This window comes from Falco cherrug, chromosome Z, assembly GCF_023634085.1.
Source record: "Falco cherrug isolate bFalChe1 chromosome Z, bFalChe1.pri, whole genome shotgun sequence".
Classification (NCBI taxonomy): domain Eukaryota; kingdom Metazoa; phylum Chordata; class Aves; order Falconiformes; family Falconidae; genus Falco; species Falco cherrug.
Genome location: NC_073720.1, coordinates 10,690,114 through 10,712,761, shown reverse-complemented (window position 1 = coordinate 10,712,761; position 22,648 = coordinate 10,690,114). Strand labels below are relative to the sequence as shown.

Below are 22,648 nucleotides of genomic sequence, written 5' to 3'. Positions count from 1 at the left end.
CTGCTCAGACCCTGCCTCACCCAGGGGACCATAAGCCAGCAGGTACTTGGTTTTTATCTACAGAAAGAGTTGCCACCGCTCAGCTTTCAGTTAGCCAGGCATGTAGGCATACTGCTACCAGGGCTGCAACTCACTGCAGCTGTGGACTAGACCCAGGTCGAGGGCTATCCTAACCTAGAAGCACCAAGAAAGCCTGCCATGATCTACACAGGGAGCAAGAGACTCCAAACAGCTTTCTGTCTGCCGCTCAGTGGTACAGGCCTAGAGCAGCTGGGGAACAAGACCAAAACGCTCCCATTCTGCCTGAGCATCACTCCCAGCAAAGCACAATAGGCACATGAAGCAGCTGGGAGCTCCCAGCATCATTCCTGCTGGTGTTTCCCCTTCGGGCACAAGGCAGTGCGTCACTGCTCCAGCCAACAGCCATGCTCTGCAGCTCAAAGGCAAGCAGATGGTAGAAAGCCACACTTGCAGGAGGAGCAGAGCAGGGAGTTTGCAAATCCAGCTACAAATGCAATATGGGCCATGCTGCTCTAACTGGCAAGTCCTCTGACATGCCCAAGTAGACTCATTGCCTCCTAGGGACCTGCACACTGCCTTCAATTTACAGCTTATGTGACAAATGAGAGTCACCATCAGGACAGCTAGTAAGAAGTGAAGGGTATGACAGGTCCCCCTGGTGTAAGTGTCATGTTATCACATGACGACGGTAATTAACACACCATCACCAATAGATTAAGACCAGATGATCAATTTAGTGATCAGAGCCTCCCTCCAGCCTCAGCACAACTTCCTGCAAAGCAGAAATCACACCGCTCCCTTTTCCTCCTGACCAAAAGGAGACTGCCAAAGGCTCAACAGAATGGGTGCTGCTAGTTTGCAGCTTTTCTTTTTTAATTTAAAGTTGTATAAAGAGATTTATGAGGTATTTTTCAGGCTATGTTGGCATTTTATTTGCCCAATATGAGCGCCCTCAGTCACTTTATTCCCAAAATGTAATTGAACAAAGCTCCAAGAATAGAAAGAGGTGGGGAGTATCTCAGATGCAGCTGGGATGTGCCTCATGGCTGCAGCACAAGAGCCTGACAAGTGCAGATGGGACCCCAGCAGCAACTTACACCCAACTGCAGCCGCTGCCTCCCTGCAGAAATGAGCTGATCTTTCAGCTATCACACATCGGCACCAGCAGTGTGCAACTGGACTGTGGCGCAGCATGAAACTTGTGCCTGGAGACACCTGACAAGGCATGGCCAGACAGAGAAGGGATGCAGCATGAGGTGGGGTGCACAACATTGTACGAGACTCCTCGTAGCAGAGAGCCCTGCTGGAAGATACCTTGCAGCTGCAGGGCTGGAGGTACACAAGCATAGTCTTCGCACTGGTGGAGCAAGAGGTTCGAGCCTCCCACTCAGCCCCTGACAGCACCCAAGTCCCCACAGCAGGAGACAGAAAAAAACCCAGCGGGCAGCAGGTCCCTAACTCAGAAAGGACCAGCCCTTCACAAGAAGTGTAGCAGAGTGGTGTGACTCCAGGCTGGAGGATTGTACCGGTGATCAAGACTTGTTTTCTTGAATCTATACAGTTGGACAAATTCATAGCAGAGGAGGAAAAGAAAATATCCTTACTTCTGGCTGAAAGCGTTTGAGCCATAAGCTGTCAAAGTCTGGAGCTACACAGTGCATGCTCACCCTGTTCTTATGCCTTTCCTTGCATGTCCACTACTGTCTGCTGTCAGGGACAGGACCCCAAGACATTTGGCTGTACAGATCAAGCCATTCTCAGGGAATAAGCCAGCCTGAAGCGTATGCAGCAGGAAAGCACTGGGGCAGATATTTTGATTCGCATTTGCAAGGGCTTTTGACAGGAGCAAAGAAAGAACATTTTAAGCATTCCTTTCAGCCAGCACGCATCCCAGCCCATGAGACCCCTCCTGGGGCGAGGCACAAGAACAATCTCGCTTTCAGATCAAGGGCTCCTTTGTCACCCCGCTGCAAGCCATTTGACCTTCAGAGTCAGAAGCAAGCTCCTACCACAAGTGGTGTGATGGGCCTGGGCTGGGAACAAGCCCAGGCACTTGAGAAGGACAGCAGCCCTGCTGCCAACCCCAGCTTCTCAGCAGGAAGATCAACACATCCCAAGCTTGAGAGATCAGCTCTGGAAATGCTTGTTTCAGCTCAGCACATTTCCTCCAACAGCCAGACACAGAAGGTCACCCAGGCCAGCACTTACATTTACAAGTATATCCTTGCCAAGAAAGAACAGACCCAGACCAGGCTATGCCAGGGTGTCCAGAGAAGGTCTAAGCCTTTGAAATAGAAGCTAACCTTCATTTCATCACCAGCATCTTTGCATTTCTTCAAAGTGCATCAATTTCCGCCCCCCTAGTGCTCTCCCCACTGTGAGGACACAGCCTGCAAACACCTCTTCATTCATTTGCAGCTGTCCCTCCAGTTGCCCCACCTTCAAAATCTGGAGCTGCTCCCTGCACCTAATTGCAGGGGTATTAATTACAAAGCACAGTGCTCTTGAATGACACACCAAGGAGACCGCTGACCCACACACAGAGCAAGAGCCAGCACAGCTTCTGCCCTAAAATTCACCAAGTACCCTCGTGCACAGCCTTTTGAGCACCACTTGCTAGTGCTCTGCTCCCTGAATGAGAAACCTCGACATAGTAAGAGTCGACACAAGTTGTTATTACTGTGAGATACCTTACATGCAGCCATGCTGCCAGAGATCACTCTCCCCATAGACTGTGCCTCCTGCCCTGCACCAAGACAGGACCACAGCACCTACAAAGTCACTGCAGTGCCCAGCCACCCTTCAGAATGCTGCGTCTTCTCCCAGCCCTCAGATGCTGGGCCCTAGCAAAGCATCTCAAAACAATCAAAACTTTAAATGTACACCTCAGATATCAGCGTATTTGTACACAGGGGATGATCATTGGTGCAGAAATACCAGCACAGGCATCAATCCCCAGGAAAAGGCTCCCTGGCATTGCAATCACCCAGCTACTCCAATTTCCACACTTCTACCACTGTCTTCCACCTGAGGCAGCAAAGGATATGGGCTACCTACCCTGCGGGGTGGTTGGGGGGCCCAGACACCTGGATTCCCCCCTTCTCCCAAGCCCAGCCAATATTCTCCTTCAAACCTGCCCTGCAATGACTGAAACCGTGACAATAACAACAGTTTTCACAAGGAGGCAGGAACAAATCCAAGCATCAGCCACCAGCCAGAAGGAAGTCACAGCTACGTGGAGACTGCAGAAAGCTAATCTTGCACGGTGCCTGGGTCAGCACAAGCGAGGCACATGCTGGCCTGCATGCCAACTTCCCCAGAAATGGGAAATCTGTGACAGATGCATTGTGTTTATGCAGCAGAACCGCCACCCTCGCTCCAGCAGAGCCCTGTCAGTATGTTTGCATACAGGCACACACTTCAGGTCCACATGCATAGCCTTCCCAGCCTACCCAGGCACCAAGGTGTTACAATACACATTTAACTTATTAAAAAAAAAAAAAATACTTGGAGACACAGCCTGTGATTAAGGAGAATTTCTTTCCCAACATGCTGGCAATGCACCTGCAATTAGCAAGCCCTTGATTCTCTAAATTCCCCAGAGATCAACAGCACCTGATACGGGCATATCCTTAGGTCTCTCATAACCCCGAAAGCTGCTCCCCCACCCCTCTGTTTCAACACTGGTGAGATTTTTCACACCTTGCAGCTCAGAAACACTTAAACCTCGGACACCCTGATCCCAGCTCCACAGGTCACACCAAATCCGCCAGTGTAATTGGCAGCACAGGTGGGCTGCGGCTGATAGAAGCCAGGGCAAAATTACTCTCATTAAAAGCAGCAAAGCAAGACCACGCTTGGTGCGATGGAAGGAAAATTGCTTCCCATACCAGCTCTGTCAAGCCAGCCACTGTGAGGACTGCAAAGGCAAGAGCTAGAGCAGCCCTTCTGCTAATAAGATCCCCCAGAAATGCAAATGTTGGCCAAAGCTGCTGCATGAAGGCAGGACAGGAGACTGGGGAGAGCCAGATGGCTTTTTACACCAAACAACCCCAGCTGCCATAGGGTTAAATCAATGCATGAAGCTATTAAAGGGGGTGGAAATGTTTTAACATGGTTGAGCGAAATTCCTCACACTTTCAAGTTGAAAAGGAACCCCATTGGGGCTTAATAGGCTAACACAACCTGTCCCATTACAGGTCATTAACACACTTGGGAGCCTTGGGAAGAGGGGCAATTGGGGCTCCCCGTTTACCTCTGCAAGAGGGACTCCCACCCCAGCTTTGAATCCCACTGATGGAGAAGAGAAACGCACTAAGGGGCCATCCCCTCCACTGCCCCCTGCACCTTCTCCACCTGGAAAGGCACAAACAGCAAGAGCTTGCAGCAGGTTGAACTCCCATTAGGCTGAAGGAGCAGAAGATTGGTCCCCAGGGCAAGGTGCCATGCAAAAAGCTCCCAGCCCAACCTCCTTCACTGGAGGGCATCACTCCAGCTCATTTCCCTCTGTCCCCATAGCCTGTCTCCAGACTCAGGGCAGAGAAGCCACTGTCCATCACGCATCTGGCAGCACTAACAAGGAGATACCAACAAAGCATGCCCCTGGGAAGCAGTGGGCTGCTCCTGCAGGCTACAGCGCAGTGCTGGAATTACTGCAGCCCTCAATTTCTGCACAATGGAGTATGGTATTTCCAGCCTAGAAATAAGATTAAGACTCCTCAGGAACTTAAGAATAGGTACATACCAGTTATTTTCCACAGGCAAGAAAGCAGTAACTAAAGCTTAGGTAGAAGGAGGGTCAGAAGGAAAAGCTGAAAAAACTTATCGGATTACTCCTTAAACTACCAGGTTAGAGCACCTTGCCCTGCTCTCCTCCAGACATCTCCAAGGAGGAGAGCTACAGCTGTCAGCATGATAGGGCAGAAGCCCTGCGACTGCAGACCTGAAGCTAAAAATAGGAGAGAACTGGCCCACAAAAGCGGCTGCTGGCTTCTCCCACACTTGCAGATCAACACAGCCCACTCTGGGGAGGGTCTGAAATAGCGATCTGCTGGATAGACTACCAATTCAGAGGCAAGACCAATCTAGACCATCAACGCCTTGCTCAGCCCAGAGTGGAGAACAAGCTGGGAAACGCTCCAAGTGGCCTCAAGAAGGGCTGTGGATGGGAGAGACCACCCCTGAGGGAGGATGGCTGGAGCAGTCCCCAAAAAAGTGAAGAAAAATCCTACATGGAGAGTGCAGACAGTCTTGGACAAGATGATTTGGAAAAATCAGGATATTACTGTGATGGAGCTGCTATTTGTTTTTTCTTCCCTCCTGTAAGAGGGTCCAAAGCTCCCATAGAAAATATGATAAGGAAAAATCCCCAAGGGTCTGCTTCCCTTAAACACCTCCTCCTTTGGGCATCCAGCCCTGTCCACAATCTAAACATCCCCACCTCTCACAGCATGTGCAGCTCATCAAGGCTTTGGTCTCTCACAGATGGCATTTCACCTCCTTGCCCGGCTCAGGAGTGGGTTAAGGTCACTGTAACAGCACCATTTGCAACAGACAGGAAAGCGACTCTGGACTTGCATCAGTCCAGCCAGGACTCAGCTTCAGCCCACTCCCCTGTCCTCTGTATGCAAGCACCTACCAAACACTAAAGACTCCCCACCCACATCCCTTTGGTGGCTGCGTGCAGTAAGTCGCAGCAGTATCACTCTGACATCTCCACATGGAGACCTGGCTGTCACTTCCAATTCAGCCCAGCACAAGGCAATTTCACTGTTCTTTCTCTAGATGCCTCTACGGCAACTAGACTCCCATTCTCACCATCCCTGCTCACCACAGTACCCCCCTGGCCCAATGACATGAACTGCAACACCACTCTGCCCCTCCAGCTGCACTCAGCTCCTCCAGGCTCCCACTTTCTCATGTGCACACCACTGCAGCTGCCTTTCTTTGGGCAAATGGGCCCTGCTCATATCTCGCCAGCCTCCAGCTGCAAATACTCCTCTCTTTTGCATGCTCCTCCAAGCCCCTTTCCAGGATCCCCTTTCCTCCCCCCCCAAAGGAAAACACAGCTAACCACCCGTAGCAAGGCTCTCCAAGCTACCCACAGAACAGTCTAACATTCGCAGACAAGCCACTTTATGCTTTGCTCCTATCATCTGACAAGGAGCCCCAGAAACACCTACAGAGGCACTGCCCCAGCACCAGGTTTGCTCTGATGCCTCAGAAGTGAACAAGCAACTGCTGTGAAGGCACTTATCACTTCCATTTTTTCTGCCCGATACGCACCAGGGCTGGTCTGTATCAAAAGCTACCTGTGCTTGTGCAAGGCAGAGAGCTAGAAGCACAGTCCAGCACGGCTAGGCCATGCCCCCAAACAGAAGAAGCCTTCCTCTCTGGCTGGGAAAGGACAAAAGCACCTGCAAACTCCACAGTACAGACAAAACAAATACAAGCAATTGACTTTCTTGCTGCCCCCTTGGCATTGGGACAGATCCAGCTGGAAGGGGCTTCAGGGGGACACCTAGTCCATGCCCTTATCTCCCAGGAAGGGTTCGACCCAACCACCCCAACAAGCAGGGCTGGAACAACCAGCACTAGAAGTCCAGGAGAGGAGCTGGAGCCACTTGAAGGACGAGTGCTCAGCCATGCACAAAAGCCACAGGTTGCAAACTATTTCCTTTTGCTCTGCAAAGACCAGGGCGAGCCCAGCCTGCAGAGGCTCCTGCAGGTCTTAAGAGTGCTGGCCTCGTGCTGTTTTCTGCCAAGAGTTAGAGCTTGAAAACAGCACAAGGGCATGGACCCCCTACCACCCCCAACTCAGGAGACGCTACCTGGCCTCATATCATCATAGATGGAAACCAAGACAGAGCACTTGAAGGGACCCTCCCCAGAGAGCCAGGGGCACTGCTTTAACCCTGCTTCTGCCCTGCTTTCATAGGAAGCATCACCAAACAAGCAGCACAGACAGGTCTGCTCACCCTGCTGCCAGAATGCTGCTCAGGGAGTACAGAGCACTTCCCCACCTGATCCCTGATGCATTTGTCCAGTATGTGTTATCGCTAAGATCACAAAACTGTCTGAACCCTTACACAAACATGCCAATTAGATGCTCCAAACCCCATGCTCAGCAGAAGGTCAAGCATGTGGTGTGCTGTCTCGCCAGTGCTCAGCTGCACGCTCCCTGCATCAATCGGTCTTCTCTGGTGGGGTGTCTTCTGAGGAGGCCTTACAACAGCATCTGCTGCTTTGCTTTCCTGGTGCACAAGGAATTGGCTTACAACTGGGGAGGGGAATAAAATTTGATATTTTCGTTGTTGTTTTAAACAGGCAGGCCAGACATATAACAGCTTCCCAACTTTGAATCATTTTGATCCAGCCAGTCCCCTCTCCTCTGAGTTCTGGCAGGAGACAGGCACAAAGCACCAATTAAAGACGAGTTATGCTTTTTCTGTCAAGCAAAAAAGAGAAAGGAGAGGGGAGATGATGTGGGCTGGGGAGGGGGAATCCAGCCCTGAAATCATTTTGCTTTCAAAGCTGTTAAGGCAGCCCCCTCTCCTCCTGTCTCCCATGGAGGAAGAGCAAGGGAGCACCTGTGCACCTGCCACAGATGCACGGCACCAGTGATCAGAACACACCATCAGTCACTTGGCACATCAGGCCAAGCTGTGCCCTTGCTTGCCCTCAGGCATCTGTCATAGCCTGTGACGGGGAATGAGAGCAACAGATTCCCAGTGAAGATAGGCTGAGCACAAGACGCACCAGCTCTGCTGATGAGAATCCCCACTTATGGGCCATTAGACTGGTCAAAACAAAACTCAAGAGCAGCAAGTGCTCAACACACTAACTAGCTCATGTGGCCACATCAGCAGCTCATTTTTTCCATGGCAGAGACATGCACAGCTGGCACAAGCATGCAAACACTGGCTCTTCTGCCATACAGGTTACCAGGTTTGAAGCCTCCCTGCACAGCCAGCAGCTCTCCTGGCTCACAGCTGACCTCAGGACAGCAAGCTGAGCACTTCCCCCATACAGTGGTGTGGACTGCTTGGTTCAAAGCAAGGCTACCTGCCATTGCAAATTTCTGCCGAGGAACCACAGGACCCAGCATGGACACAGCAAGCTCTCTATCACTTTGTGCACTACCAGCTCTGAACCCACTCTGAGCACCTGCAAGCTGTGCCCAGATCTCACCCTGCAAGCATCAGTCCTACAGCCAGCCAGATTAGAAGCTTGTAAAGATCCCTCCAGATTTTATTTTTGTATGCAATTGAGGAAGATAAATAGCAAGCACAGCCACTTCTAGGGTGGAAAAGGGCAGGTACATTAGCAGTGCACAAGCACCAACCCCAGCTTTAATATCTTATTTGCTTCCTTAGCAGAGCCCACTTTGCAGAGCCCATCGCTACCAATTAGGGCACCAGCTTCATTCCCACCTCCTCCTTCCTGGGCTCTCTGAAGACAGCAGCCCAGTCACCCCCAGGAGCTAATGCATGCTCTCATTTCAACAGGGTGGCACTTGTGCTTGGCTGATTGCTCTCAAGGAGGGATACCCTCTGCCACATCAGCAGGGAGCAATGCACAGGCTGGGCTCAGGACGCCCAGCGTTAAGTCCCCTTGCTTTGTCCTCGTTCTCCCGTGGCACCTCCAAAAGGGGTGGACAGCCCTGTTTGCAGGAGGTGGCAGAAACAGGGAGATTTCCTAGAGTATGAAGTGTAAAGAGTAGCTTTTCCCATCTGGCTGTCAGGATCTGGGCTAGATCCATCCCACAATTAGCACAGATGATGAGGGAAGAGCATCTCTGTCCCGGTTAGGTCTGCTTGGCTGGCGGCACGCACTCCCAGCTTGCTAGTGAGTGCCCTGCTTATTAGCATGGGGTCACTCAGCTGCAGCAGGGCATAAGCAACACTGGGCTATTGCAACACCACTCACGTCCACTGCTGTGGAAGTGTTGAATTTCCTTTAAGAGCTTTGAAGCTCTTGATTTGAATTTAAGGGAGGAAAAAAAAAAAAAATCTCAGAAAGAATTGCAGGATCTCTGTAAACATACCAGAGGAAAAAAGAAAGTGAATCTTTGATCCTCTTGACCTTGACAATGTCCTTGTAATTACAAGACTATTTATTTTCAGTTAAACCCCAACTATTGTACAGACAGTGTCAAGTTGTTTTTTTCTGAGCAGGTGATTATCCTGCCCGACTAATCTAATGAAAATTATCAGGAGGCTGCTGACCTCCTGCTACAGACACTAAATAATGCACAAATCTTCAGGATCAGACAGGCAAATCATAACCCTGCCTTATCTTAATCACTTTCTGTACAGCTCCAGGCCTGTTCCACTCATGTTTGGCTGTGTTAGCCAAATGCTATCTCAGTGGAAATGGCAGTAGAACCTGCCCAAAGAATTGCACAGCAAAAAGTTACCTCTGTAAGATTTACTTTTATAGAAGCCAAGAGCTACAGCAGCAGATATATTTAGTCTTTGAGCTGCTGTCTGGCCCCTAAGCTTGTAGCACAAGGTGATGGCCCCCGGGCACCAGGCTTTGGGAAAAGCAGCATTGTCCCACTACTGTGATGAAGTGTATGTACAAGGCAGGCAAGATCTAAAAAAGGGGTGCACAAAGGGGCTCATTGGTCCAGATGGAAAAGCCACCCCTTCCACTCCGTCCTCTTGTAAACCTCCCTGTTTCTGCCGCCTCCTGCAAACAGGGCTGCCCAGCCCCCTTTGGAGGTGCCACAGCACAATCATCTGCATGAGAACTAGGGCAAAGCAAGAGGACCCGACACTTGGGATGCTCTGTCCCCAGCTCAGGGCACACTGTGCGGCCCAGGGGATTTGTAGCAATCCTGTCCCACTTACTGCAACCTCCCTCTCCTTCAGGGAAGACAAACGAGCAGCTGCTGGAAGAGATAAAAAACTACAACTAGCAATTAATGAGGCAAGACCTAAACAAGGAGCCACACAAAAAAAGTTATCACACAGTCCACATACAGCCTCAGCTTGAGCAGCAGCCCACAGTTAAGAGGAATAGATTACACAGAGGTGACTCCAAGCCTAAAGTAAATTTGCACTTGGGAAGCTACAGAGAATTGTGGAAAAACACAGCTAAAGGACAAGCCAACTAGTTTTTAAGACTACCACCTACCCACCCACTCTCCTCAGCATGAAACCCCAGCTACACCACCACAGAGAAAACACCCCTTTTACCCAGCCTGGCCTCACAGCCTCACCCTTACTCACCCGTTGCCTCTTGGTCCTTCAGACCCCCCATTACAGGGGCTCCCAGCTAACCTCCATCCACTGCTGCAGCCAGAAGCATCACCTCACAGCCCTTGCAAATCACTGCCAACACCTGCCCTGCAGCCCCTCCTTCCTTGCAGGGCTCTCCACACCCCCAAAACACCTGATTTATCCTGCCACCCTGGCTATCGTGGGACTTGAGTCACTTTTCTCCAGCTGGGGATGTGCTAAGCAACATGCAGGTTGGCAGGATTTCTCATCTTTAAATGGCCAGTTCTTCACTTCTTACAACTTTTTGGAACAAGATATGCAAATAGTCTCCTCTAGAGTGAGCAGAAGCAAAGACCAAGGTGGATGTAAGGATAACAGAAGAGGGAGCAAGAGAAATCGTAGAAAGACAGGCAGGAAATAGCACAAGACTCAGCTTTGGGAAAATACCAGCTAACACATGCAAGGAAAACGATCCATAGCAGAGATATTCAAAGGGAAGCAGAAATCTGGGAAAAATTAATGTCCGCAGCAGCAATTGCAGGGGGACAACAGTGAGCAGGCAGCACTTTGAAACCCAGCACTACCAAGGCAGAGGCTCTACATAGGGCAGATCTCACCTCTGCAGAAGGGAGGAGGTGCTGCCTGCTGCTCTGTGGTCATGGCTGTGCCCAAGAGTGTCTTCAGAGAGATGATCCAGAGCCCCAGGGAGCCTGGTCACACCATCTGGGCACAGTATGGCTAAAAGGGTTAATTGGCCACAACTCAGCAAAAGGAGAGGTCCTGTGTTTTTCTTCCCTCTTGTCAATTTTAGAAAGCTGTGTGTTGCTGAGACATCCGAGCTACTTCTGGAAGAAGTTAGAATGATAATTAAATTCCTCCATCTCCTAACCTGGGTGACAGCAGTAACCTCTGGCTTCTGGCTGTTGAAGTCAACACTGTAATTGCTTGTGCCACAGCCATGCTCCATCCACATGTGCTGACTCTGCCCTTAAAAGCCAAGATGCAGGTGTCTGCTGTCTAGCAGCTGCTTGGTGTCCTCCATGGGTACGGTGGCTAGTGCCAGAGCTGCAAAAGGGCCATCAGCCAGGTTAAACTGGCATCACCCTACTGAGTTATGTGGTATCCTCTGAACTGCCATCCCTCCTGGAAAATGCTGCTCATAGACAGCTGAGACAGCTCCCAACAGACACCATGCAGGGTCTGGTGGGTATAAAGTGGGAGGTGAGAACCTGGCAAAAGCCAGTAAAGTACAGCTGGCTCTGACTGACATTATCATCAGGCCTGGTCAGGGACCAGGCTTGCACAAGAGGAATCGATTGTTTTAAAAACCATACTGGACAAAGCCCCCCAGAGCACTCTGAGGGCTAAAGCTGTAGCTGGCTGCTGATGCTGGGACCAAGGGATGGCTCCAGATCCAGCACCTGCTGCCAACTCTGACTCTCTGCACCAGCAGCACCGGAGCAGAGGTGACACCATTGCCTTCTTACACCAGGAAACAGGTGCTGAGCTCAGCTCACATGGTGGCAGAAGGTTGTGATTGTCTGGGAGAGACTATGACACACTAGAGCTTGCAAATGCACGTTCTGGGGAGGAATCTCCTCTCCCCAAGCTGACTTCCCGCTGGAGACACGTGTCTGTGCTTGTCCCCAAGGCAGACAGCAGCAACAGAGGCATCCTCTGGTGCCGCTCCCTGCCAGCGGAGCATGGCAAAGCACTAGAATGACAGCCTCTGGGGACAAGAGAGCAATTTACTCACCACACACGGACAAGCACTCTCCTTACTTGTTGAAATCCAGCAGACGAGCCACTGATTAGTGTCAATCGTCCTGGTTGTCTCAAGGCAGATGCCCAGCCTCCTGGCAGTCTGCTGAGAACCCACCAGCTCATCACACAGACACTCACCACTAAGAACTAGGTCAAATGCAGCCTTGAGGAGGAGGAGGGCATTGCATTTAAGTCCTTACCATTGCCCAATCCATCCCAGCACCTCTTTTCCAGTACAAACCCTGGTTCTGCTGGTTTTGAACACCCACCGCCAGCTGATTCCAGCATGGCTTGAGCAACAGGCAAAAAAGGAAGCTAAAATCTGTTTCTCTTCACACATCCACCAACAGAGCTCTTGCTCCAGCCCCCACACGTTACTGACAGTGACGGCAGAAGCAGGAGGAACCCAGCTGGACTCCTGCAAGGCAGGGGTGGAGCAGGGTGAGCTGTTGCAGGGCCAGCACTTAGAAGAAAAGCATCTTCAGCTTGACAACTCAGCAAATTTGATGTGGAACTGGCAAGAGAGGAAAAACGTAAAGCTTTTAAATGTCGTCTCAGGGGTTTAGGTGCCAGAAGAACTGGAAACAAACAGATAACCACACAGTGCTGCACAGAGAGCCGGATGCCCTGCTTTGGTCTACACACAGTATTTACTAACGTGTCCTGCAGCTGGCACAAGCTGTGAGCAGCTCAAGAAATCTGGTTTTCTGCAACCAGCTCTGCTCTGGGGCTTTCCTGCAACCCCAGGTGGTGGCAAGGTAAAAGGCTGACCCTGGTACAGCAAGTAGCCGTGTGGAACCCTCCAAACCTAAATGCAGATGTGCAATAAACTGAACCTCTTGTTTGGGTCCTAGACCCAAAGGCAGGTCAGACCATCCCAATTCCTTGTTGTAAAAGGGGAAGTCAAAATCATCAACCCATTTCCTTGCCGTTGACACCTCAGACCTGGACAAGCTACATCATCTTCTCCTTTCTCCCTCTGCCAGCCCTGGGGAGACAGCAAGCCCATCAGTGCACAACTGGCTCTCCCTTGTGCATAAGGCATCCCTACCAGGAAAAAACCCCAGAACTGCTAGCCTGACTGCAGATAAAGATGTGCCAATACTAGGAAGCATAAATACCATATTGCCCTTGAAGTCAAGGACCCACCATGGCTGTTGGGGAAGTTTTTCTTCATCCTTGCTTTGCAAAGGAGACAAGCTAGGGTGAACCTGAAGTCACTGATCCAAAGCAAAGTGGGCTGGGGTGCAGCAGATGTGTCTATACAGCAAAAAGCACTATGCAGAGTAGGGATATGGAGCATCAGTTATCCCCCTGGCAGTCCTCATCCCACCTAAACAAGCCCCAAGAACTTGGTGTGTCTTAGCACCGCTGGGAGAGGGCAATGTGCACCAAACCAGAGCCCAGCAGGCAGGGTGTGCGGATGGGAAATGGTTGGTGGCAGCTTGCTGGACTTCTAAAGGATGGAAACTTCCATTGGGAAACCCCAGGTGCATGCTTGAGATGTCCTGCAACACTAGGGTTTCATGGAGCTCAGACTGTATCTTCTCCTGGCAAAGTAACACCAACTGCAGCCGAAAAGGGGAAGCCTTTCTATATCCCACCATCCTAATAGTTGGGATATTACAGAAATGCCCCATCAAAAGAGAAAGGGGCTTCTGCCAGGTGGTATAGCACTTCTTTGGCATGGCCAGAAATATTGTCCAGCCAATATGCTCCCTGCTGCAAAGATTTCAGCATTAGCCGATGCTCTGTGCCCTGTCACAGCACTTACTTTCATGCATGAAATGAAAACTAGACTCACCAACATACCCAATGGGCCTGTCAAACTAATCACGTTAGGAGGACTGGAAACACACCAGCAGCAAGAGCTGGCCCCTGCTCCAGAGCCCTTGCAGAAATCATGCATCCAGGAGACGGAAAAGCCTCTTGTCGTTCCTGGAACCAGGTCAATAAAAGCACAGACAATTCTATCCAGAGAGAGACTTTTTTATGAATCACAAGAAAAAGCAGCTTCAGCTCCCCCAGCTGCAAATAGGTGGGCAGGCACAAAGAGCCTGCACGGAAACGTGTCTGTGCAACACGTGTGGGGAATCGGCCGCCCCGCACATGTTCGGGCTACAAGGCAAGAGGAAACCGCTCTGAATCGCAGCACAAGAGAGCTGTGAAAAACAGCGGCCGCTGTTCAGTGCAACTTCTCCCACCCCCCCCAGCCAGGTTTTCAAATCAAACAGCCTCCCACCAATACACGCATTTACCATGCCAACGCATGGATGTCAAAGCCGAGCCGTCTCAGGCAGCTTTGAAGGGCCTCGTATTCAGGGAGTGAGAATAACTCACCCTTTGGGGAGCAAAACAATCCAAAATGTACTCTGTCCAGGTGCCTCCAGAACAAAACTGCCCCCCGCCCCCCCTGCAATTTTATTTGTTTATAGTTATTTGAGGGTGCACCCTTGCCATAACGCTGTTATTTCTAGAGCTCTTTGCTAAGTGAGAAGCCCGGAGGACTGGACAGAGCTTTTTTTGATCAAATCTCAGAGCAGCAGCAGCATTTTGTTCTCTCTCTTTCTTCTTAATGTATTTATTTTTCAAGCCTTTAGTTCAGATGCACAAAGGAAGGCAAATCACACATTGGCAAAGTCTGGCACAGGCTGCCTGCCCTTTGCATCCGAGAATCATGCTCTAACCACAGGAGGGGATGTGTCCTCATTACCATCGACATTTTTTAGAGCATGGACAAAAGGACCATGGTGCAGAGAGTACACCTATTTTCCAAGTAGACACAAGGTTGTTTTATTATATGTAATATTGTTTAATTTCACAAGTGAATGCTCACGCCTGGCCCCAAGGAACCCAGCCCAGCCTGCCTTCTCCAAACAGGCAGGCAAGCAGCAGCAGCAGATCCCCCCTTCTGCATTGATCATCTTGAAAAAGTCCAGCAAAGGGAGCTTTACACCTCTCACAGATGATCCCACGCAGCATGCAATAGCTGCTGTGCCTGCATGGGATTTGGGCAGGGATCAGCCTGGTTCATCCATAGCTGTGCTGCTGGGCATTTGCAAAGCATGTAGCCTTAGTGGTCACCCCAAAAGAAGCTATTTTTCAAGCAAAGAAGACGTAGTCGACAAAAAGCAGCTACCTTCTCTACCTCCCCATCCATCACCTATAACATGGCACCACAGTACCCCAAAATGTAGTGTCCCCCTGCAGCACTAGCAAGCCATGGCAATATGGAGTAGGGATAGCTGGGTGGGTCAGCCCCGTATGGCCAAGACAGTCCTACCAAGTTACTACCTCCAGTCTCCCAGGTTATTCTCACCCGTGCTCCAGAGACTGGGAAAGACACCAGAGACCACGCGAAGTAGGAAAACACCAGGCTGCAACTTTGTGAACAAAAGGCATTCACTGGTTTAACACCCACATAATTAAAAGCAGGCGCATCCCTCTGGTAATGGCTAGCATAGGGATGTGCCTGGTTGTGCGTTTAATTTAGGGGGCTTGTGATACTACCTACAAAAGCAAAGCTGGCCACCAGTCCCTCTGCAGACTGAGGCTGCTCACAGCACTGATGAAACATGCATCTGACCCTGTCTCTCCCCAGGGACCTCCTTCTCTTCCCATGGAAGCAGGAATAACAGTAGCTCCTTCCTCCCCTCCTTAGGGGGGCATTTGGGTGCTGAGGGACTGGATTCAAACCCTCCTGACAATTCAGAGGGCTGTCACAGTGGTGAGGACCTCAGCCCTGATAGAAGAGAGGATGCTTTTGCTTACACGTGCTGGAAATGACAATGAGCTCTGCTCTCCACATTAATCCACCAGCCAACCCCCCGGCTCCACCTGGCTCCTACTGGCTCTTAGCACCACTGGTGGGAATGGACAACTCCTGCTGTCCTCTCCTCATGGGGCAGAGTGAACTGACTCAGTAAATACCAATTGACTTGCTGGATAAAAAGGAAGGAGTGAGAGTGGTCCTGGAGCAGCCACCCATCCCTCCTCTCGGTGTCAACAAACCAGCCACCACCTGGGTTTGGGCCAGCGGAGGTCCAGGCTGCACAGTTGCTCCCAGCATTGGGCCAGAGGTCCCCCTGCAGCCTCTCCCTCTCACCCACCACTTCTTACACCACTAGCCCCACTAATTCCCCCCTCACAGGGGGTGTTGCATAGTATTTAAATGCAACCAGGTCTGGGCTAGCCAGATTTCAGTTGATCCCCCGTCTGTAAGGCAATGCTCAGAGAGGGGTCATGATCCCTCCACCAGCTGCTGCAAATGCAGCCATGACTACAGTACAGCATCATTTATTGCAAACCTTTACAGCCTTCCTCCTCCAGCCTCCACTGAGCAGGGAGCAGCAGAAAGCAATCCCCGTGGGGAAGAGTGAGAGATTTCCCACGTAATGGGCATCAGTGTTAATTCTTCCAAGTGCTGCAGCTTTCCTTTCATTCTGCGACTTTACAAAAATCACTCGATCCTGGCAGCAGCCCCAGAGGGCATCACCAGTCACCTGAAGGAAAACAGCTTCTTCCAGTGCCAGCATCTGGACTGGAGCTGGAGGGTGGCAGCCCCAGCCATGGATGGCCACACTGCCCAAGACAGTTCACAGCCATGCCGCGGCATCAGTGGTGCCTCAAGAGGGCTTGGATGACATCTTTAGGGTGTCACGGCTAATTAGAGCCCGATGATACCCTCTAATTAGGTAACACCTTCAGACAAATCACCCTCTCCTCTTCAAGCCACGTCACGCCTTTGGATACGATCCCTAATTGACTGATAAAAGTAGACTTGGCATTTCTTCTTGGACCTCCTTCCACTTCACAAGGCATTTTGAAATAAACTCCTGGTCCTCAGCCCTGGCTCATACATCAGCTGGGGAAGTGCCCCTCGCATCCACACAGGCACGCACCCACACGGTCAGACACAAAACCGCCATCAGAGGCACAAAGCAAATGCACTGACGCAGCAGCGTCATCCTCCTCTGATCTCCCATTTCTAGCCATCCTATTGCTACTTTCAACAACAGTCAGCAAAGCCTTTTCTAGGAGAACTGGAGTATTTGTGATATGTCAGTGTCCTACTAAAAGTATTGCCTGGGGGCTTGCACAAGAAGCAGGGCTCCAGCAAAGGAGCCTGGTATCTGGCAACAGGAGGCATTAAAAAAAAATGTTTAGAAATTAATATTCCAGAATGTTATCAAGCATCAACATTTCAATCCAGAAGCTTGATTTCTGTTTTCATTAAGTAATGAATAAACGGAAACGATCTGAATGTTTTCATTTTTCCACTAGCACAAAATTTTAAGTAGATAGGCAAAAAAACCCACCACCCACCATCATAACTGCAAACATACTGAACAAAAACTATCAAAATTCATAGAAGATAAATATTAAGTCCTTCCAAGCCTGCTATAAGAACAATGTCTCTTTATTTGCTTTTCACGAGTTTTTTTATAACAAGAGAGAGAGACTCCAGTATACAGTGTTTTAATATAGATACACACATTCACAGCTGGAATAATAGATTTTAAGGACAGAAGACAATATTACAGCTGAATGTAAGCAGAAATGCATAAACATACTTTCAAAAACACATTCTTTGCACCCTACCCAGATATATACATGGATACATATGTATAATATATATATACACACACACACACGTTTTGAATCGATCAGAACCATTCTTTAAATCAGACTCTAAAGTTTCTGCTGCTTTGGGAAAACATGACCCTGAGGAGACACCATGCGTGAACTTTACATCCAGCAGAAAATGAAACCATGACACACTGCATCTTGAAAGCCAGCCCTGCACCTAACTTAATCCCCGTCCTGGACAATGCCTCCGGAGGGGCATTAAAACCATGCTAGGTGTTTTCCTGGATTTCCCGAACCCCCCGGAGACTCCCTGGCACTCCGGCCGCGTCCATCTCCCCCTCGCTCCCTCCGGAGATGTTTGCGGCTGGGCGCTCCCATCCTCGCTCGCGCTGCTCCTGCGGGATGCGCCATCCAGCCGGAGCCGCGTCCTGCCCCCGCCGCAGGACGACTTACCCGGGGCGGCCCTTGTGGTTTAACACTCGGGTTCCTGCAAAACGTGCAGGGGGGATGATGTACGGGCTTGAAGGGTCAAGAGCAGCTCTGCATCCTCCGTCCCCATCCCCGACAAAGGGATTCCAGCAGATCTCGTGCCCCCTAGTGTCATCCTGGCGAACAGACCGGCACCGGGTACCACCTGGCCCAGGCAGTGCCGGCCCTCACCCATCCTACAGTCAAGCCGGCACCGTGTCCTCCTGCTGCCTATAGCACAATTCAGTGCCGTTTCCAACAGTTCAGGTGAAGGGCAGCGTGAGCCTTCTGGTGCTCCCGAGCACCCTCGAGGCACCAATAGCCCCCCGAGTGTCCCCGTGCCCGGCACGGTGCCACCCCTGTCACGCCTCAGCAAGATCTGCCCCGCCGGCAGATAGCCCGAGTGCTGTCCCTGGCGAGGGGCCAAGAGGAGGAGGCAGAGAGTATCTGCAGTGGACACTGTCCAGAATACAACTCCTCCTAAAAATAGATGGTCCTTGGAAGGGCACGGCCCTTCCAGGGAATGGGAACGCTCGCTGCTAGGAGCTCAGGATGACAAAACTTAAGTGCATGAATAAAAGACACCACTGCCTTTGCACAAAGTCCCTGTTTCCTCCCCATGACAGCACCTGTGGCATCAAGCTCTGGCCATTAGCATGAGAAGCAATGCACAAAACCAGCCCAGAACACAGCATCCCTGCCTGCCAGCCTGCTCTGACCAGTGACAAGATCCAGCATCTCCTGAAAAAATGCCCATGCTGGCTGCAATACTAATGGGTGCAACTAGGACCAGACCCCGCACACAGAGCACCTAAACAAGAGGCACACACTGGATGTCAGCACAGGAAATGTACATTGAGCCCAGGCATGCACCTCAGTTTCCCCATTTCCCCAGCAGCCTTGATGCAGCTTGCCCTCCCTTATTTTGCTCATCCCTCCTCATTCAACAATTGGTTCTTGTGGGGAGACTCCACCGACAGCACCTACAGCACCAGCCCCTTCCAGCTTGTGCTGGCAGCATGCAAGCAAACCTAAAAAAACTCATCACCAAAATTTGGAGAAAACTCTCCCCAGGGCACTGACCTGGGTATGCTGCTTTCTTCTGCAACACCGAGCAGGGACTATAGCTTAGAATAATGGGGAAGTAACTCAGTTCAGTGCTGACAAAGCATCACAAGCCCCAGCGGGGTGGGAGGGGAGAAGGTGTCCTTCCCTCACGCTGCCATGCCTGGTATACATCATGTTTAGGGCCAGGCATACGTCACTGACACAAAATGGACAAATTGGAGGGATTTCAGAAAAACGAGCGACAAAAATGATCAGGAGGCAGAAGGGATTGATTTACAAGGGGAGATTAGAAGAGCTGCGATCAGTCTAGCTGGGCTGAGCAAGTACTGACAGAAGCAGTCAGATGCTAATCTGCAAATGGGATGAAAATGATATGGGAAGGAATAATTCAGCATCTTCAGCAGTAATGGGATGAAATTAAGGGAGCTTGGGGCTGAGTAGGTAGGCAAAAAAACCCCAGACCAACCCAAAATAAACCGTCTTTCCTAGTTATGCATGACCGTCTCTATCAAAATACACAAAGTCCTCGAAACTCTTTCTGCCTAGGAGAAGGACCCTTGGAAGCAACTGTGCCTTGGTGCCTAAGAAGGTGTGCACACACACATGCATGCATGCACACACACACATGCAGAGCCCTTTCCCACCCCTGACTCACACTCAGGAAAGCAGCAGGGCCTCTGTGTTAACCCGAGAGGATGGAGGCTTCTCGCTTGCAGGAAAGCAGCGGAGAGCGAAGGCTAAAGCTGCTGGGAGCAGTGGGAAGGTCCCCACAGAAGGATGCCTTTGCGCTCCCAGGTCTTCACAGGGGAAAGGTGCTGAGACGGCTTCCTGCAAAGTCGCAGGCGTGAGCTCAGCTGTGAGCACTCGGATATTTACACACAAACAGCACATTACTCAGCAACTCCCATCTGTCAGGCATAATGGCAGCAGCAGCAATAATAAACGACAGAGCCGAGAGACAGGCTCCCCAGGCGCACACCCAGCCCCAGCCCGAGCTGGAGCAGGATGCATTCCTCTGGCCTGCCAGGGAATTAACCAACAGTGGCCAGGAGCTGGGGCTCGCACCCATAAAACTCCTGCTGCTGGCTTCGGAGAGTTGGCCACATCTCCAAAAGCTGAGCCTCCGCTGCAGTTATTTGCACATGTATGTGTATCACAAGCTTTGTGGCCCCGACACTCTGATACAGGGCTTCTTCCCTCCCAAGTCCCCCAGGAGGTGCGCTAAGCACCTTCCATGGGGACAGGGATGCAGCACTTTGGCAGGATCAGGTCCTTTTGGGGTAAATCAGACAAAAGATAACGCACAATCATCAGATCGTGGCTTGGCCTGCTCTGACAACAGGCTCTGATGAAGTTATCCTAAAGGGCTGTTGCAAAGAAGTCTGCTAGGCACCGGGCTTTCATTTCCACAGCACAGCCTGTCTTGGAAAAGTCCACCCTCCTCAGTGAGCCCTGGTGCCAGGACCTGATCCCAGCAAGATGCCCGGTCAGACACAAGCATCCCTTGCACACCTCCAGCCATCACGGCAAAGCTCTAGCTCCTCATGGAGGGGCACGGAGCAAGAACGGCTGCTCCCACAGATTCGTGTGTTTCGCAGGAAGCAGCCAGTGGTCTCTGCCTCGCTGCCGGCACACACAGCCAGCAGGACCAGCAGCAGCGTCTGCAGGTCCCGTCCCTCACAGAGGTAAACAGGCGTGCACTGAGAGTGTGCACAGTCAGAGTTAAATTAGCAAAATCCTAGTAGAACTCAGCAAGTTCCTGAGCAAAAAGCAATCTGAGGAAAGGACCTCCTCGACTATCCCACAAATTAAAACACAAAGAGACGTGAAAAAGAAATCAACTAGCTTCACAGGCAGTCCCCCTTCTGCAACCTGCGCTCTGTACAGACCCTCTACATTGTCTAGAAGCACAGGGTGGGAAAGAAAGGGGCTTTCTAAGAGAGTGAAGGAGAAGTGCTGATCTTTATACCAAAAAAGTTTAGCAGATCAGGAAACAACTGCCAGAGGATCCAGGGAAGCCGAAACACGCAGACCAGGTTCTGTCCCCAGCGAAGGCAGCAAAAATTAGCTCACGCACTGGTTGGAGTCCCAATCTGGTTTTAAGATTGCGGTGGGGGAAGTCACCAAGATCTGGAAATGTCAGTGAGTTTGTGCAGCAAAGGGATCGGTGAGCATTATGCAATTCTGGAAAGCAGCCCTCGTACTCATGCTCGGGATGAACTGCCTAGCCCAGGGACAGCAGTTTCACAGAAGCGCCATGCAGGCGCTTTTTTTATAAAATCACACCACCCCCTCAAGAAAAAAAAGAAAAAAAAAAAGAAAAAGAAGAAAAAAAAAAATATCGGCACTGCCACAACAGAGGAAAGGGCAGGTTGCGCCTTTGGAGAAACGAAGAAAAGGTCTGCTCTCCCGCCCAGCAAACCCACGGGCTCCCGTTTACAAAGAGCCACCTCGGCTGCAGCCCGGCTCATGCAATGCAGCGGGGTCATCCCTCCCCAGCTCCAACCTGGTGCCGCCCGCGATGCCCGCCCGGCCGGGAGGGGGGTCCCGCCGCGCTCCCCCGCCGCGGCCCCGCTGCCCCGCGGGGTGCGGTGCCGCCCCAGCCCCGCGGCCCCGTCCCGTCGTCCCCCCGTCCCCCCCCGTCCCCCCCCGCCCCCGCGCGCGCGGCGGAGCACCGAAGTCGCCCGAATTGTTTCCTCGCGGGCTTCGCCCGTGCCCCGGTGGCGCGGGGGGCGGCGCGCGGGCTACGCCGGCGCGCGGACACGCGCGGGCAGGGCGCGCGGGGAAAGGTGCGCGGGTGCGGGGCGGGCGGCAGCACGGGCGGGGCGGGGGGACGCGAGCGATCCCGCTGACCCCCCCCCCCCCCCTCCCCCTTTTCGTCTCCCAGCGGCGCTTCGGCGGCGGGCACCGGGGCTCACCGGGGCTCGCCTCCGCTGACCCCCGCCCGCCGCCTCCCCCGTCCCGCGGTGGGGGGAGCCCCGCCCCGCCCTCCGGCCCCGGCCGCCCGGTACTCACGGCGCCCTCCTCACCGGCGCTCCCGGCACTACCCCATGCAACCACCGGCTGCTTCTGCACCGGCTCGGGGGCTATAAGCTCTTTTAAACTCCAGCACATAACCCATGTGACCGCAGAAGCCACTGGTAAGGAGCGCCGGGGAGCCAGCGATGAGCTCAGCCCGCACCCCCCGGCACAGCGCCGCGGACGCGCTCCCGGCCCCGCCGCGCGCACCCGCCCCACGCCCGCACGGACACGCACACCCCGCGCCCCCCCGGCGCGGCCGCCACCGACCACGCGTGAGCCCTTGCACACGCGCCCTGGCACACGCCCTTGCGGACACGCAGCCCCCCACCCCCCACCTCCCCGCGGATGCGGAGCCGGAGGGAGGCACCGCACACACGTACACGCCCGCCCCCCCCCGTCCCCCCCGCCTCCCCTCCGCCGCCCTTGCACACGCACACGGCGGAGCACACTCGTGAAAGCGCCGCAAGCACGGAGCCACGCACACACACTCA

General features: G+C 52.2%; 1 protein-coding gene across 2 annotated transcripts in view; it reads right to left on the bottom strand.

Moving 5' to 3' along the window:
- The window catches only part of CNTFR (ciliary neurotrophic factor receptor), a 209,967-nt gene extending 187,637 nt beyond the window's left edge, over positions 1–22,330 (bottom strand). The window contains exon 1 of one of the 2 annotated variants that reach the window (XM_055699741.1): positions 22,152–22,330. The gene's annotated coding sequence lies outside the window, so the exon portion shown is untranslated. The remainder of the gene's footprint in view (positions 1–22,151) is intronic. The other variant, XM_055699742.1, reaches the window with a different exon arrangement.
- Positions 22,331–22,648: the final 318 nt, after the last annotated feature.